This window comes from Cricetulus griseus (assembly GCF_003668045.3).
Source record: "Cricetulus griseus strain 17A/GY chromosome 1 unlocalized genomic scaffold, alternate assembly CriGri-PICRH-1.0 chr1_1, whole genome shotgun sequence".
NCBI lineage: Eukaryota > Metazoa > Chordata > Mammalia > Rodentia > Cricetidae > Cricetulus > Cricetulus griseus.
Genome location: NW_023276807.1, coordinates 109,041,040 through 109,060,135, shown reverse-complemented (window position 1 = coordinate 109,060,135; position 19,096 = coordinate 109,041,040).

The window sequence follows — 19,096 nt, the reverse complement described above, 5'->3', positions numbered from 1 at the left end:
TCTACCAAATAAACACTTTTCTTTATAAAATTCCTGGAATTGAGTATTGTGTTCCAGAAAAAATTACATAATCCATAGACAACATGTACACAATTCACTGAACCATAGAGGAATGCAAATTACACATGCCCAAGAAATGTTTGAACTATGTTTTTGAAAGTGAAATATTTATTAGATAACAATAAACTTCCACATAATTTTTACAACTAATATTCTGTTAGTCTTGGTTGACATAAATTATTATAACAGAAAGAATTCTTCACTCAAAGAAATTATAACACAAATATATGTCATTCATATTTTAGGAATATATATATATGAACTTCAAAAGAAAGTTTTTTGTGACAAATAAAAATAATTCTGGAGCAAATTCAGGAATCAGAATTATTAAGAGTAGGCTGCAAACATAGGTTTCAGTATCTCAAAACTTATTTAAATAAAGAAGCACAAATAATGATGCTAAAATCATGATACCATCATTAACTTAATTACCTTAAGTGAAAAAAGTGGTCATATGAAAAGGTGTTTAATTAAATAAATCTCTCTAACCAGGAGAATGCTTCTTTCAGTGCTTTTAAGCATCTCTCCTCATTCCCTAATACTCATCTTTGAAAAATGATTATTTATTTGACTGCAAAATGTTATGGTTGTTACTGGTACATACAACCCTAGTGGCATACTGTGGTGGATTTCCAGCATGAATGCTAATTGTTTGCTGCTATCTTTGGGGGAGCAGGAGTTTGGAGGGAATAGCAGGTTCAGCAGGCTATGCAGATTTGTGTTGTAACTGGGGCAACTGAAACACAAGAACAGCTTTGACTCTATGACAGGAGAAACAGGTATGGGATAATGCCATAACTTCTTCCAAGCTCCGAACAAGATTTATATTGGCATTAGTGCCCACATCCACCCTAAGGTGATCCCAACTAAACATAAAGCATTTGGAAAAATGTGAGCAAGCACTGGCATTGCTCTTCCAACAATGAAGCCCTCCCTTTTTTCTTGTATGCAGATTATACACCAAGCTTCTTAAAGTAAGCAGTGCATGGTCAAAGCTTAAGCCTGAGCCCTGAACCATCATCATAGAAAACCCTCATACTTTGAGTTCCTGATAATAATAAATGCCAGCCATATTGCTATGGTTTCAGTATTCATGATGTCATATAAAATGGGGAATGAAGTGATACAAAGAATCTGAAGGCTCTTTCATACATCATACATCATATAGTAGCTGGGATTTATTTGTCATATTTGCAAATATGCATGATCTCATGTGTATTGCACTAGATGGCGACACAGTAGTTCTTTGCTGCTCTTTTGTTTGTTCTGCTCTTAGAAACATTTCTAGTAGAGTGAATTTGGTTTGCTGCCAGTTTCTAATGTTGGCAATCCTATCTAAATACTGAGATGTACTTTTATGAGTTTGTCATTCTAGTTCATTTATTCATTCATCCATTCAATCAGGTTCTACTTGGGGCTTTTATTAGTGGGTTTCAGGAGAATCATGTTTGACTATAGAAGAAACAACAAACTGTGTGTTCCAGTGGTAGCACCTATGTCAGTAGTATGTGTGAATTCTGACTGATCTATATGTTTTCCACCTTCTTAGATAATAGAGTTTCTATTTCTGTTTTGATTTTGCAGTCTCATACATTTTAGTGATATCCACTGTGGGCTAATTTGTGTTGGTATAATTGTCAACTACTTTGGATACATTTCCATTCACAGCAATTGTCTTCTATTTGTTCAAATGAAGTATCTTTTCCCTCCACTTATCCATTGCATTTGGGTTAGCTCCTCTATTGACATTTTATATATACCAGTGTACTTATACTCCCATTTCCTTTATCTGTTTCACACTGGTTCGACTCTACTGCCGTTGAACTAGGAATTTTACTATTGTATTTGGACATGGAGGGTATAAAACAAGCTATGCAGTCTTTGATTTTTCTGGTATGATACAGATTTGAGTGGGACACAACGCAACATTCTCCAAAATAGATTTTTCATACTCATTTTCCCATAAAAACCTGCACCTATTTTTTTTCAAGATGACGAGTGTGTTTGGTAAATGCACCCATTTCAATGTTTGTCCTTCTCATATTCACATTGGCTAAAAGAAGGTCTTAAGCCAGAATTCCAGAATCAATATTTGATCATAAAGCCACCTTGAAAATAGTGACATGAGGCATGATAATCCATGGGCGATGAGGAATGTGAGTCCCTGATAGCTTGGAACAACCATGCTAGTTTTTAGTACTTACCAAGATATATGTAGTATTTTGTTTTAATTCATTTATTTTTAATATTTCTACCACATATATCTGGTCATAATACAAATATAATACATAATTCAAACTCTCAGGACATTTATAGATTACTGAGTGCATTCTGGAGTCTATGTTTGGGCAGGTAATGTCAAGCATCAAGTGTAAATATAAAGGATGGAAAAATGATTAAAAAAAGTATACAGAAAATGAAATGTATGGGTGAAATGTATTTTCTTACCTATGTAATTTATTTAGTTTGGGATACTTGCACATTATTCATACTTAAATATAGCTAATATTATGTATATGAAGTAGTAACACTTGCTAACTAGTTTAATTAAAGGGTTTTTCAGGTCCAGGAAAGGACAGCATGGAACACAAAATGGTAAAGGAGAACATGAAAGGCACCATCAAAGGCAAACAGACTCCAGGTTTCTATGTTGGTTGCCTTATATTCTTATCTCCTTTTCCTCTTGTTTAGAACAAACTCCATTAACATTGTCTTATTTACTCTCTGAAAGTCTTTCTCCCTCCAGTTCCCCAGTGTGCAGTGGGATCAGAAAAAGTTTACATTAATGTTTGTTCAGTAAATGGAAAAACACATGGGTCCTGTATGAACAAGCCAGACCTGACTATTTCCCTGGTATTTTCAGGTGTGTCTGCTCCATGTTTGTCCAACAAAATATATTTCCATCATTCCTTTCCTTTGGCTTGTCAGCTCTACTTGTTCATGTGACAAATGTCCATTGAAGAAGAGATGTCTTTTCAGAGGCAAATGCACCTGACACTCCTTCATGGCTCCCAGGTAAATGTCTCCTTTCTTCCTTTGAGAAGGCTTTTTTGGACATTGCCTTACTATTATTATTTCGAATATATTTCCCCAACACCAAGTTATTATCAGTATTGTGCTTTTGGTTTTAAAGGTGTAACTCAGGGTCTTCTGCACACCAGTCAAGATCTCTAACACTGAATCACATACAAAGCCTACTGTTCACATTTACTTTGAAATGGAGTCTCTAAGCTTCCAGGTTGTCCCTGAATTCACTATGCAACCTTGGAATACCTGGAAAATGAGATAAGTCTGACTTAGTGTCACGAGTCACTGTGTTTACAGGCCTGGATCTACAGGCAGCTCTTAATTATTTCCAGTTTTAAGATTATGTCTGACATAATACATTGTCTCATACTTACTTTTGCTGATTGTATTTAGAGCCCTCTCCACTGTAGCCTGAACAACTGCCTGCCTTCCAAGAAACAAGACCTTGTTTCTGTTATTTTATGTTTTATTGTGAATTTCTAGAGACTCTGGAGTACACAGGGTATTAACACTTGCTTTGTATTGGGGCAATACTCAGTCATATATGAATTTGGGTCAATGCATAAAGTACTCCAATTTTATTGCTGTCAAGTAAGCAAATGTAAGTGGCATGCATTCCACTTGGATACCCAGAGTTTAACAAGTAGGGTAAAACCATATGGTGGATAGGCCATAGCAAAACTACTGATGGTGTACCAAGTTAGTCTGCCTTTGCTTATACTGTTTCATGTGCCCTATCCTATACCAAGATTAATTTTTTCAACCCCTATAGCAAGACACACTATTTGAGACACTGGAAAAGTCTACACATAATATTCTTTCTAAACATCCATTATTTATTTTAAAATATTACATACTAAGTGATTACCTATACCTGTAGCTGATGCTGAAGTCTGGCCCAAGAACACATTTTTTTCTTCTTTACATATGGAAAACAAATAAACAAAAATTGGGATCAGCTAATTCATAAAACTCTAAGTAGTTCAAGGGAGAACTATGTTATTGCTTCTAAGCATATGTCCCTTTGATCTTCTGTAAATTAAATGTACCTACTTTCCATTCATCAATGTCTCAAAACTGACTGAACAAATGTGTAATTAAATTAGCATTTGATGCCAGGAGGACTAAAGGTATGTATGCACATTAAATTAAAATTCTTACCTGGCTGGAAAGAAGCAGTTTTATAATATTTCCACTTCTTTTCTTCTCAGAATTTTTTTCTGAGCTGCTACTCCCAGCTCCAGGGTATAATCAGCTTTTTTTCATTAGCATTTCTAGTCTCAAGTCTAGGGAAGGTGTTTCCTGTGTCTTTTGGGGGTTGCTTATGATTTGTAGTAAGTATGAGGCAGAGCAGCCATCTTTGAAAACATGAAAAAAACAGGGTAATTTTGAATCTAAAAATGTGTCTAAGTGATGTAAAGATGACCAAAGGAATAGGTGGAAATAGGGGAAGAGCTTGGAAGTCAGTTTTCATCCTAAGTAGATTTAATAATTCTAATAAATCCATATGTGTGCACACTCCATATTTCATCCTCACTACATGTTGATGTTGTAGGAAATAACCAGGTGGAGGGATCACTCTTGGATTTGGTCTGATGGTAGCCCTGGATACAATTGTGCCCTCCTGTAAATTGGAAGTACAGACAAATGAAGATATTCTCTGCATAGAGCAATGGGTTTGGAGTCCCACCAGCAAGCAGAAGAAAAGGGGAAGACACGTTTTTGGTTTATTTATACCTCTTGACTGCAGGGTGGGTATCTCAAAGGGGAAAGACTTTTTCCTAACAAAATGGAGCAGGAAGCTGCCAGTTCTGCTGTTAAGTGATCTTGCCTTTCAGTTTTCCCATGATACTTCCTGACATCTTCACTCAGTCTTTCTTCCCAGGAGCAAACATTCATGATTCCTCCATTTTGTGTTTGTGGATTGACCTTAGATTATCAAATGCTGATGCAAAATTTCTATGCATTCTTTCACAATTTAAGAGACCCTTGAGCCTGGTTTGGTACATGACAAAGTCTTATGTCAGAGCAAGCTGTACATTTCTGCCTCTGGATTCCCTTATAAGCCCTCATGGAAATGACGAAGTCTGTAAATGACTTTTTTGAGGAATCATGAGCCTCAGAAGCATAAAGCTTTCATTTGGAGGCAGAAAGCTAACTATCATAAAACAGATACATTTTCCCTATGAGACAGACCTCTGGTTCCAGGAGCAGAGAAACATTCTACAGACATCCTATCAAGCAATAATGTAGGAGCTTCTGTGAAGAGATTTGCTCATGTCAATGAGGTCTAGATGAGTTGGCTTTAAGAGAAAATCTCTTTGGTGCATCTAACTTAACAAGGTGAGCTCTTCTAGGGAATTAAAATCTTTCTGAGAAAAGCATAAGGAAGGGAGAAAAAAAGCTTCAACATAGAGAGACTCTCCTCTGCATAGTTCACTCTGATAATAGACGGGGAATATGGTAGATAAAACAAATGGCTTTTAGAAGAGGTTATAATGATGCTCAGGAAGATTCAATATGAATACTCAGGGCTCAATCCTCTAGCTGGAATTGGACTACAGAACTGGACTCTGGAAACATGTAGGTGGACCAGTAAGCCATTCTTTTCCAGAGACAGCAGATGATTGCAGCCCAGCTCACACTTTGACTTTTGTTTCTGAGAAATTGTTTAAATTTAGTCCTATCTACATATTTGATTCGTAACACCATGACATACTATGTGACATTATTCAGAGTGATATTTATAGTGATCTTTTATCAAGCCACAGAAAATGAATAAACCCTATAATCTACAGCAACCTGTGCTCCTGCAAGGATCCTAAAAGTATTTATCTCCAAGTGCTGTTGAGTTGGTTTCCTGGATGGTTTATGATTTTCTCATCTACTGAATCACAACAATAAGCAAGATGATTGTGTGGCTTGATTGAGAATGGATTTATAGTCTTAAATCTTTGAGTATTTTAGTCCCAAACTGGTAGAACTGCTTGGGAATGATTAGGAGATGTGGCCTTGTTGGAGTAAATGTGTCCTTTGGAGTGGGGTTGTATGTTTCAGAATCCGAAGCAATTTTCAGCAAGCACTCTCTGCCTCATGCATGAGGATCAGAACGTGAGTTCCTGCCACCATACTTTTGCTCTGCCATTGTGGATTCTAATCTGAAACCGTATGTCAAATTAAACTCTTCACTTTATAAGTTGCTTTTGGTTACAGTGCTTAGTTACAAAAATAGAAACCCAAACTAATGCACTTTGTAGACATTTAATGGAAATATTATTTCTCTTGTAATTTCTAACAATGTTTATTTAAATTCTAAGATGTCAGTATAAAAGATGTAAATGTCTTAGTCACTCAGAAGATATTTATCATTAATTTGTATTTTATTATCATGCAATAGTTTACAAAATAGGGGGCTTCATTACAACATTTCCATTAATGTGTATAATGTACTTTATCAGCCACATCTGCTTCTGGTAGTTTTATAAACTACATTTAATCTTTCATTATGATAAGCTACTACAATTAGAATTTGGAAGAAGTAGAATTTTGGTATCAACCTTACTGTGAGGCACATTGTACTTCATCCAATATACCAATTATAATTTCACATAAACTCTCACTGAATCTCCAATCTAAGCCCAAACTAATCTTATAGTAACAGAATTTATTATGAATTGGGAATTTAGTTGAAGAGAGGGAGGAATGAAGAACGAAGGGGTCTGTACCAGGTTGGAGAAACCCAGAGGAACAATTGGCCTGAACAAGGGAGAGCACATGGACCCCAGATGCTGTCTGGGAGGCCAGTACAAGACTGATCCAGACCCCTGAAGATGGATGTCAATAAGGAGACCTCTACACTCCAGGGAGACTCTGGTGGTGGATTAGTATTTTTCCCTGGTGCAAGAAGGGACTTTGAGAGCCCATCCCACATGAAGGGTTACACTCTGGCCCTGGACATATGGGGAAGGGCCCAGGACCAGCACAGGAAGATTTGGTGGACTTTGCAGAGCCCTAGTTGAGGGCCCTACCCTGCCTGGGGAGTGGTGGGTGGATGGGGTGGGGGGTAAGCTGGGGGTGGGGAAGGAGGGATGGGTGTGAGGGGAGGGAGAGGGAGAAGGGACTAACATGTGAAACAAGCTTGTTCCCTAACTAGAACTAATAAATAAATTAAAAAAAAATTATCTGGGATGTGCTAAAACCCAAGCATTCTTAATATAAAGGCTCTTTTACTTAATGATTTCATTACATTTATAATATATGTATTAATATATATTATTATGTCCTCCATTTCCTAAGTGAGGAAAGTGAGACACAGAATCTAAATTATGTACACAATATTGCTGAGTGCCTTAATAAGGGGGATGATATTTGAATCGGTAGTGTGAGGAGCCGCACTCACATTCGCCATTACTAGATGGCGCTGACATCCGCTGCCGGATCAAGTAAACAACGTTGGTATGCATGTGCCCAGTGTTTTTCCACTGCCTAGCCCCGCCTATTCCATGGCGTCATATAGGGTGATGAGTCATCCACCTATCCCAGCTGTACACGCACCGCTCAGAGTTTATGAGCCTTTATTAGGGGACAGGATTCTTGGCTCGGGATCTCCGCTCTGTAAGCTTATGCTCTCTCTCTCAAGACACATTAAAGCTTTACTGCAGAAGGATCCGAGTGTCCTGTGTCGTTCTTGCTGGCAAGACGATCGCGAGGGACACGGTAGCAATATTTTTTAATGAGAAATGCATCCCTGTAGATTCATGTATTTGTACACTTTGTCTCCAGATTGTTTGGAAGGGTATTGGAACACTAAGAGGTAGAGCCTTGCTGAAGGAAGTATGAGGCTCACCGTGGGGCCTTACTTCCTGTTCTTTTCCTGCTCCTCATGTGCTGTGTGTGGATGACAGGTGATCTCTCTGCTTCCTAATTGCAAGGCCTCCTGGCTAAAACTCCTCCCACTACCTCTCCAACATAATAGAATATTTTACTCTGGAACTATAATCCAAAATAAACCTTATTGCCTCTAAGTTGCTTAGTTTGGGGGTATTCAGGCATAGAAGAGAAAAGTAACTTACCCAAATGCTTGAAAGTTTGTCTTTTTATCTATTCCCCAGCATTATGACCTCAAACAAGTGAAATCTTTTTTTAAAATCTTTTTATGTGTGTTATAATTTTTTCTTTTAATTTTTTAAATTATTTTTAATTAGTCATATTTGTATATCCATCCCCTGATTCCCTCACCCTCACTTCCTCCCATGTTTCCCCCATTCCTCTCCAGGGATAGTGAGTCCCTCTACCAAAACACTTCAAAGTCTTTCATATTGTCTGGGGGAGGGTCTAGGCCCTCCTTGCTATATCTGGGCTGCAATAGTATCCCTCCATAGGGAAGGGGCTCCCACAGTCCATTTGTTCTCTAGGGATAAAGACTGGATCTTCTATTAGAGGGAGGACCCACAGACTGTACAAGTGAAATCTTTTAGGTAGCTTATTGAAATAATTTCTAGTATTCATTCTTTTCCAACTATGCTCTGTGCCATGTGAACCTGCAGCTCTTTGCCACTTTTGGTCTGCAAATTCTCTGTCCTTGACTCTGGATCTAGTTACATGATTGGCTATGACCAAAATCTTTAATGACATATGCTAGTACTTTCCTGAAAAATCACATTCCTGACAGAGTTTATTCATTCTCATTTTTCTGCCATGGTCCTGAGACTATATCTTTCTGCCTGCATAAATTGTAAATTTACATGATATTCACTTAGGGCAAAGACCATTATAGGTCATTTGAAAATTAATCAGTTTTCATCTAGAACCATCTGAACTTCCTCTTTGTCTATGTATAGCTGACCACAAATGGATAAATGACCCAAAAAAGATGAAAAAAAACTGTATATTCTGTGATTTTTATCCCTCCCTCTCCTTTAAAAACTGTTTTATTTGCATTTTTGTGACAAGATCACAATAGTTAGGATTTGCCGGCTGAAAACATATATCATTGTGTGACTCAGCCTCCCTAGTATTATTATTTTCAGCAGTTTCTTCCATGTCCAGTATTAACATATATTTACAAATATAAAATTTAATTTAACAGAAATACCATGTTAAAGAACATATCCTATCAAGGCACATGGGGTTGTGGAAAGAGACTGTGGGATAGATGAGTTAATATAAATTTCACATTTATCAGTGGGATCCATAAGGGAAAAAAATAAGGTCAATCTAGCAAAATAACCTCCAAAATGAAGATTTTGCTTTTTCAAGGAAATATGCCAAACTTATACCCAGTAGCATCTACTATAACTTGGCTGTCTTATATGTAGCAGCCATGTTTGTGAGAAGTTAGATAAATTTATATTTAATAAATGCAAACTCAATGGTAGGATGCTGCACATTTCACTAGGCAAAATCCAAATTTGTTTATGTATTATTTTAATTTCATTTTAAAGTGGGAGAATTTGAAAATTTTATAAAAAATATATATTACAGATGGATTCCAAGTCTATTCAGATAAAGCCTAAATCTGTATACTTTCCAACTTTAAATGGAGAATTTTGTAAAGATTGGTTTTACTTTCATTCATATGCATGTGTTTCTGCATGTTTGTAGGTGCCTGTGAATGAGGCTACCCTCAGAGGCCAGGAGAAGATGTTAGATCACAGGAAGTTATGAACCACCTGGTGTGAGTTCTTGAAACCAAATTCTAGTCCTCAGAAAGAGCAACAAGTGCTCTTGACTACAAAGTTATCCACCAGCACATTCCCACTGTATTGCAATTCATATGGACCAATTCTTTGGGTTTTTCACTTCTTATTCTGATGAAAATATTGATTTTAGGATTCTGGTTTGGACCTATGCTGGTTCCCCAGCTGTCTGGCTGGGGTCCATGAGCTCCCTCTTGCTCAGGTTAGCTGTTTCTCTGGGTTTCCCCAGCATGGTCTTGACCCCTTTGCTCATCACTCCTCCTTGTCTACTACTGGATTCCAGGAGTTTGGCTCAGTGCTTAGCTCTGAATCTCTTTTTCTGCTTCGATCAGCTACTGGATGGAGGCTCAAGGATGGCATTTAAAGTAGGCATCAATCTCATTATAGAGGAAGGGCATTGAAGCTAGCCTGTCTACTATGGCTTAGATTCTTAGTTGGGTCATCCTTGTGGATTTCTGGACATTTGCCTAGTGCCATATTTCTCTTTAAACCTATAATGGCTCTCTGTAATAAGGTATCTCTTTTCTTGCTCGCCTCAATTCTTCCCCTGACTCAATCTTCCTGCTCCCTCATGTTCTCCTCCCCCTCCTCTTCTCCCCATCTCTTTCTCCCCTCTCCCTCCCTCTTCTCTCATGCTTCCAGTTTGTTCGGGAGCTTTTGTCACTTTCCACCTCTCCAGGGGGTTATGTATGTCTCTCTTAGGGTGTTCCTTGTTTCTTAGCTTCTCTGGAGGTGTGGAGCAGGCCTCCTGAATTTGGATGACAATTAGGATGCCTATGCAGTGTATGGGGCCTCTTGCAGTGGAATCAGTATTTATTCCTAGAGCATGAATGGACTTTGGGAGCCCATTCCTTTATGGAGGGATACTCTCTCAGCCTCAACACATGGCAGAGGGCCCAGGCCCCACCCCAAATGATGAGACAGACTCTGATGATTCCCCATGGAATGCCTCACTCTCTCTGAGGAGTGAATAGATGGGGGTGAGGTGGAAGTAGGGTGTGGGGGGAGTAGGGGGCTGGGAGTGTTGGTGGGAGTCATGGGAGGCTGGGAGGGAGAGGGAACTGGGATTGATATGTAAAATAAAATTGTTTCTAATTTAAATATAGAATATCAAATGGAAAATATATTGATTTTAACTCAAACACTCATAATATTATTCTACCTCTGCACAGGGTTTATTTTTCAATATCTCTTTATGCAGATCTTATTTCTTTGGGATAAATTCCAAAATATTCATCAGATGACCAGAATGTTGACATTAAGGAAGAAAGTAATCACCTATAACACTGAACATGGCTATGTTGTCTTTCAGTTAATTATTAAACACACAAAAGTAAAGGCTCAGTACTCGGCTGAACTCCATATTTCATTTTACAAATACTTCATTGTCCCAACCTGCAGGACGTCAACCTGGGGCAAGAGAGTCAGGAATAGGGAATGGGGACAAGAGACACAGAAAGAACAACTGCAAGACAGGATTCTGAACAAGTGACAAACTTTACTTTACTCAGGCTAGCTTATATAGTCAGCAGAGCAGGATATGGGGAGGGGTAGAATGGGTTGTGTGTGCACCAGGTGTTAGTATAGGCAGGATATTAGTAAACCACAAAGAGAGGATGTTTGGCAGGGTAAAGAGTTCATGAGTAAGAGGTCCAGGAAGGGTTGGCTAGGTGACTGAACCTGAGGGTAGAGGACTGGGTCAAGGTGGTTCTTTTCTTGAGGTGAGGTTCTAAGGAGCTGCTATGTAAAGGTTAATATTCAACTATGTAGCCGGCCAAGAATGTCCTAGGATCTCATGCCAAGCCCTGAGATCTTTGGCTCCCAACACTTCATATAAGACCAGCTAATCATTCTTAATGATATCATACAAACATGTTTTCATTAGCTCTACAGCAAAAACCCTGGAATTATGGTCAGTGAGATGTCTCAGACAACAAAGGCACTTGCCAATAAGACTGTTGATCTGTCCTTGATTCTGAGACCCAAGTGGTAGAAAAACAAAACAAATTCTTACAAAGTTGTTTTTTGACCTCTATACACACTGTTTTGATCCCTCTTCCTAACCAATCAGTCAATAACTTTAATATTTTTTAATTTTACATTTTTATTGATTCTTCTAGAAGTTTACATCAATTCACAATCCCACTCATTTTCCAGGCCTCCCATGTCAGTCTTTCATCCTTGTAGCCTCTCAGAAAAAAATAACTTTGCTCCTCCATTTTTCTCCCAACTCTCCATCACAGATTTGTTCATGGTAGTGGTATACCCCCCTTTTCCCAAGCAGATTTATTTACAAATATTCATTGTAATGAGTTGTTGGTCTGTCTCAAGTCCTCTGACTTCTGCTACTCCATCTATACTGGGCCCTCACCAAAACTCCTCTAGGATAATCTACTGTTGTTTGACTCATGGAGATCCTGAGACTATGGTTCCATGTCCCTTCAGGTCATACATAGATGGGGTAGATTTTGGGATGGGCTAATTCAAAACTTAGATGTGGTCCTGGATGGTAGTTGCATTGGTCAACCTGGGTGTCTATAAGGAAGCCACACCTCAGGTAAGGAGTAGAGCCAGCTGTCCCATTCTCATGCCATCTGGGCCACCACTCTTGCACCCACACCACCAGCAGTACCATATCACTGCAGCCAGCCAGGGGCAGGACCTGCTTCTCATCATTCAGTGAGGGTCAGGGCAATCTCTACAGTGTCCAGGGAACCCAGGCCTGCTCTCCTGCACCTGTGCCACTGGGGACAGCTCTCCTGTGAGGGAAGAGCCATGTCTTCCTCTGCAAGGATTTGTATTCTATTACTGAAACATTCCTAATCTCTCTTGCTCTACTATTCTTCTGTATCACTGCTTAAAAAATACTGTGGAATGAGCTTACATAATAGTATTTAATGTGTTGTGGTTAATATGGGCTCTACTTTTAACTATCAATTCCTTCATAGCATGCCTCAAAACAATATCCTGTTTGACATGAGCTTCAGTGGTGACCATCTCAAATTCAAGAGTCTTGTCCTCATAGTCTGTGTGCCCAACCTCAGATGCTTCACTTCTGTGTCTACAAATACTGGCTGTTAGCCAATACATCCTGATTATATGCCTCTAGAATCATTCAAAACCCTAAAGTCACACACTCTTATGCAGATATCCAAAGAATATTTTTCCTTAATGATCTCACTGTCCTATCAGGTTACGATAATTCATTTCTGAGTATCTGACAATCCACTGGGTTAGACCTCATGTTAAACAGCTTTCATAGCCCTAATAAGGCATTTTTAGCTGTCTTTATGCCTTGGTAAAACTGAGGAAAATCCAATGTACCATTTTCACCATTGCTTTCCACATTCAAATGTTTATAGCTCCCTGACACGCAAGGCTTACTAACTTTAAATTACCTTCATATGTCACTATTGCCATGTTAATCCATGTGACAATCACACCTGACATAGACTATAATAAAACCATTGCAATGGGACTCTTGGTTTCCACATATATGTGCTTTAACACATTTTCCACTCACTCCCTAAAGCATCCTTACAAATAGAGCCTCTGAACACATCATTCTCACTTTAAAACTTACAAAGATTTGGGTTGTGTGGATAGATACAGTTTCATAAACATCACCCAGATTCTTGCCGTAACTTCATCTCATGTATGTTGCTTGTTTTTTAGTACTATGACAAATCAAAAATTTGTAATATGAAAACATTAATCTATAGGCATATTGTTACTCAGATGCTTTATCTGTGTAGTACTCAAGAACATGCACTCTGCCTGAATTCTATAGCTATCAATTAATTTCACACATTTTCAATTTTTAGAGGCTCAACATTTCTTGGCTATAACCTTTGCCAAGAATCAAATAATATGTCATTTGAGTAGCTCCCAAAAATGTTCATAATATGAAGGAAAGGGGGGAGGTTAGATACCATCCAAAACCCTGAAAACCCCTCTTTATTTTAAAGTGATAATTTTTCCATAAACCTCGATAGGAATTTACTTTTGTTCAAGGCTTATAGAATGTAGAAAATTTAAATAAGAAATGGCAATCTAATCTTAGTTTTAAATAAACAATGACTGCTGCTTATTATAACATTTGGGTTATATTTATAAAAAAGTTGTTATTTATCTGAAATTAAAATTTAATTACACTCTATATATTCATCTGCTGGTATGATTATATTTCATAAAGCAGCCCTGACACAGTCAGATTTTAGGGGTGTGGTTAACAAAGAACACTATACCCAGTTGTCTTAGGAGTACCCAGCTATAACATCCACAGTCTCAGCGGGGAATTTTATTGTATTCTGCAGAAAAGTAATGATGCAATTAGTTTGGAAATTTTCATAACAATTTCTTCCCTGGTTGTAATCAGAATGACTAAATAAAAAAAAATTGTGATCATGTGGGAAGCTAAGACATTAGATGTGTCAAAGAATGATGAAAGGCTAGGGACAACTGCAGAAAGAATTTAGAAAAATGCAAGAGAATTCCATGTGCATATTTATTTATCTTAGTTGTCAAGATTTCAGGCTTTGAAAGCAAGGTGTTTGATGTTATCTCCTGGCTTCATTAAAAAAATCTCCGTCACCTTGTACCATATTCTTTATCATACTGACCTTCGTTTATCTTTAGACAATATAAAAAAATTATTTGTTATTCATTATTGACATTGCATGAGGTCATTTAAGTAAATTCTTTGGGACATAATTTAAAAAACACAATGTAAATTTAATTAGCATTAAATGCCCTTTATATTTTATCATATTTTTATGATTATAAGTGATTTCTAAATAATAATTAAAAGTAAACAATCAAGGGTCACCCCAATTTTAATTTCAATATCATCTTGCCTGATACTTTTTAAATAAATTCTTACTTATAAACAATCTTAATTTATATACCAACGCCAGTTTCCTCTCCCTCACATCCTCCCATGCTCCCACCAATCCCCCATCCCACCTTCCATCCACTCCCCAAGTCAGTCACATCATTTGGGGCAGGACCTAGGCCCTACCTAGTATATCTAGGCTGAGAGGGTATCCCTCTATGTGTAATGGGTTTCCAAAGTCCATTCCTATACTAGGAATAAGTACTGATCTACTACAAGAGGCCCCATAAATTCCCCAGGCCTCCTCCCTGACACCCGTATTCATGGGATCTGGTTCAGTTCCATTTCACAATGATCAGTCTTGGGGCTATGAGCTCCCCTTTGTTCAGGTCAGTGGTTTCTGTGGGTTTCACCAGCGTGGTCTTGACTCCTTTGCTCATCACCCCTCCTTCTCTGCAACAGGATTCCATTTCAGTTCAGTGTTTAGCTGTGGGTAACTGCTTCTACTCCTTCATTACCTGCTGGATGAAGGCTCTAGGATGGCATATAAGTTAGTCATCAATCTCATTTAAGGGGAGAGCATTTAAGGTAGCCTCTCAAATGTTGGTTAGTTGGTTAGTTGGTGTCATCCTTGTAGATCCCTGGACATTTCCCAATGGCCTGATTTTTCTTTAACTCTATACTGGCTCCCTCTCTGATGGTATCTCTTTTTTTGCTCTCCCCTATTCTTCCCCTTACATAACCTTCCTGTTCTCTTATGTCCTCCTCACCCCTCCTCTTCTCCCCATCTCATTCTCCTAGCTTCCTCTCCCTTGCCCCCATGCTACCAACTTGCTCAGGAGATCTTATTCCTTTCCCCTTTCCTAGGGACCATGTTTGCGTCTCTTAGAGTACTCCTTTTTGCCTAGCCTCCCTGGCAGTGTGGATTGTAGGCTGCTAATCTTTGCTCTATGTGTAAAATCCATATATGAGTAAGTGCATACTATGTTTGTCTTTTTGTGCCTAGGTTACCTCACTCAGAAAGGTTTCTTCTGGTTCCATCCATTTGCCTGTGAATTTCAAGATTCTATTGTTTTTCTTTCCACTGAGTAGTACTCCATTGTTTAAATGTACCACATTTCTGTATGCATTCTTCAGTTGATGGGCATCTAGGTTGCTTCCAGGTTCTGGCTATTACAAATAAATAATGCTGCTATGAACATAGCTGAACAGATGTCTTTGTTGTATGAATGTGCTACTTCTGGGTATATTCCTAAGAGTGGAATTGCTGGATCTTGTGGTAGACTGATTCCAATTTTCCTGAGGAATTGCCATACTGATTTCCAAAGTGGCGGTACAAGTTTGCACTCCCACCAGCATTGGAGGAGTGTTACCCTTTCTCCACATCCTCTCCAGCATAAGTTATCATTGGCGTTTTTTTTTTTTTTCTAGCCATTCTGACTGGAATAAGATTGTATCTCCTCTGGGTTGAATTTGCTTCTATTTGTTCTAGAGCTTTCAGTTGTGATGTCAACTCTCTGGTGTGACTATTCTCTAGTTTCTTCATGTGAGCACTTAGAACCATGAACTTTCCTCTTAGTATAGTTTTCAATGTGTCCCATAAGTTTGGGTATGTTGTGTCTTCATTTTCATTGAATTGTAGGAAGTCTTTAATTTATTGCTTTGTTGACACCAGAATGGTGCAATTGTGCATTCTTCAATTTCCATGAGTTGGTAGGTTTTCTGCAATTTGTGTTGTTGTTGAATTCTAATTTTAGAATGATGTCTGATAACCAGGGGTTATTCCATTTTTTTTTTGTACCTGTTGAGATTTGTTATGTTGCCGAGTATGTGGTTGATTTTACAGAAGGTTCCATGTGGTGCTGAAAAGAAAGTATATTCTTTTGTGTTTAGATGGATTGTTCCATAGATGTCTCTTAATCCCAATTTTGTTATAACTTCTGTTAGTTCCTTTGTGTCTTTGTTAGGTATCTGTCTAGTTGTCCTCGCCAGTTGCGACAGTGGGGGTTGAAGTCTCCCACTATAACTATGTGAGGTCTTATTTGTGATTTGAGTTTTAATATTTCTTTTAGGAACATTGGCGCCTTTGTATTTGGGGCATAGATGTTAAGAATTGAGACTTCTTCCTGATGGATTTTTTTTGGTGTTGAATATGAAATGACCTTCTTAATCTCTTTTGATTGATTTTAGTTAGAAATGTAATTTGTTAGATACTAGGATAGCTACCTCAGCTTGTTTCTTGGGCCCATTTGATTGGAATAATTTACTCCAACCCTATACTCTGAAGTAATGTCTGTCTTTGATATTGAGGTGTGTTTCTTGTATGCAAAGGAAGGAAGGATTCTATCTCCATATCCAATCTGTTAGCCTGTGTCTTTTTATAGGTGAGTTAAGACCATTAATATTCAGGGAAATTAAGGACCATTGAGTGCTTATTCTTGTTTGTTTTTTATTTGTTGTTGGTAGTGTTACTGTGTTTGGATTTACCCTGCTTTTTATTTTGGCTTTTGGTAAAATGTGATTATCTATTGCCTATGGTTTTGTGAGTGTATTTAAGTTCCTTAGGTTGTAGTTTTCCTTCCAGTACTTTCTGTAGTGATGGATTAGTTGTTCCATATTGTTAGAATCTTGTTTTGTCATGGAATATCTTGTTTTTCTATCTATAGTGATTGAAACCTTTGCTGGGTATAGTAGTTTAGGCTTGCATACCTGTTCTCTTACAGTTGGGGAAGATTATCTATCCAGTTTCTTCTGGCTTTCAGAGTTTCCATGCAGAAATCCAGTGTAATTCTGATAGGTTTGTCTTTTTATGTTACTTGGCCTTTTTCCGTTCTGCTATTAATATTCTTTCCTTATTCTGTGGGTTTGGTGTTTTAATTATTATGTGATGAGCGGTATTTTTTGTGGTCCATTCTATTTGGTGTTCAGAAGGCTTCTTGTACTTTCATTGGCATGTCTTTTTTTAGGGTGGTAAAGTTTCCTTCTATGATTTGTTGAATATGTTTTCTACACCTTTGAGTTGGGTTTCTTCACCTTCTTCTATACACATTATCCTTAGGTTTGATCTTTTCACAGTGTCCCATACTTCCTGGATATTTTTTGTTAAGTATTTATTGGACTTAAGATTTTCTTTGATTGATGAATCTATTTCCTCTATTTTATCTTCAGTGTCAGAGATTCTGTCTTCCATCTCTTTCATTCTGTTGGTTATGCTTGCATCTGTGGTCCCTGATTGTTTACTCAACTACTTCCATTATTCCCTCGGGTTGTGTTTTCTGTATTGTCTCTATTTCAGTTTTCAGGTCTTGAACTTGTTTCCTTCAGCTGTTTGTTCCTATTTTCTAGGCTTTCCTTAAAATATTTGTTCATTTCTTGCATCTTTTGGTTTTTCTTTTCTTCCATTTCTCTGAAGGATTTTCTCATTTCCTCTCATAGAGTCTCTATTATCTGTATGAAGTTGTTTTTAAGGTTGCTCTCTTCTGCTTCATCTGTGTTGGAATGTTCATGTATTGCTGGTGTAGAGTCCCTGGACTCTTGTGGCGTCATATTTGTTTCTCTGTTGTTGGATGTGTTCTTATATTGTTGTCTTCCCATCTCTTCTTCCAGTGGGTTCAGTGGTGTCTCTTTCTTCCTGGTGTGTAAGGGTCCAAGGTTCTCCTCCCGTGGGTGCAAGATGGTCTGATACTCTGATGGGCACAAGGTGGGTGCAGGTGTGTCTGAGGCATGAGATCTCCAGGTGGGAGTGGGACTAGCACAGAGATATCAGCAGACTCAGGGTTGCTTGGTCCTCACAGGCTGAGTCGACCTGCCTTCAGACCCCAGGACAGAAGTGACCAGAGTGTGCAGGCAGAAGTTGGGTCCAAGGCAGGGGCTGAAGCAGCTGACCTCTGCCCTGAGTGGGAGTAGGAGTAGCCCAGCGATCTCAGCAGATTCAGGGTTGCTTGGTCCTCAGGGGGCTGAGTTGACCTGCCTGCAGACCACAGGACAGGAGTTCCCAGAGTGTGCAGGCAGAAGTTGGGTCCAAGGCAGGAGCTGAAGCAGCTCACCTCTGCCCTGAGTGGAACAGCTAAGATTCTTAGTTGGGGTCATCCTTGTGGATTGCTGGACATTTCCCTAGTGCCAGATTTCTCTTTAAACATATAATGGCTCTCTCTATTAAGGTATCTCTTTTCTTGTTCTCCTTATTCTAATAATGGCAGCTTTTGCTTCCTAGTGCTGAAAACAAAACTTAATGTAACCCTGACTTTTGTTTCTCTAATATGCAGGTTTTGATTCTTTGAGCATCCCTTCTGATACACTCAGCAGCACACAGAAATTCATCATTGTCCATCACTGCATCTTCTGATGGTCCTAGTAGCCATCATTTCACCTGATGTGGCAAACAGTCATCATCCTGGCATTACTATTCATGTTTTGTCTATCTAACCCATTGTCAGCACCACAACCAGGATCCTCACTGAGGACAGTCATAGCCATT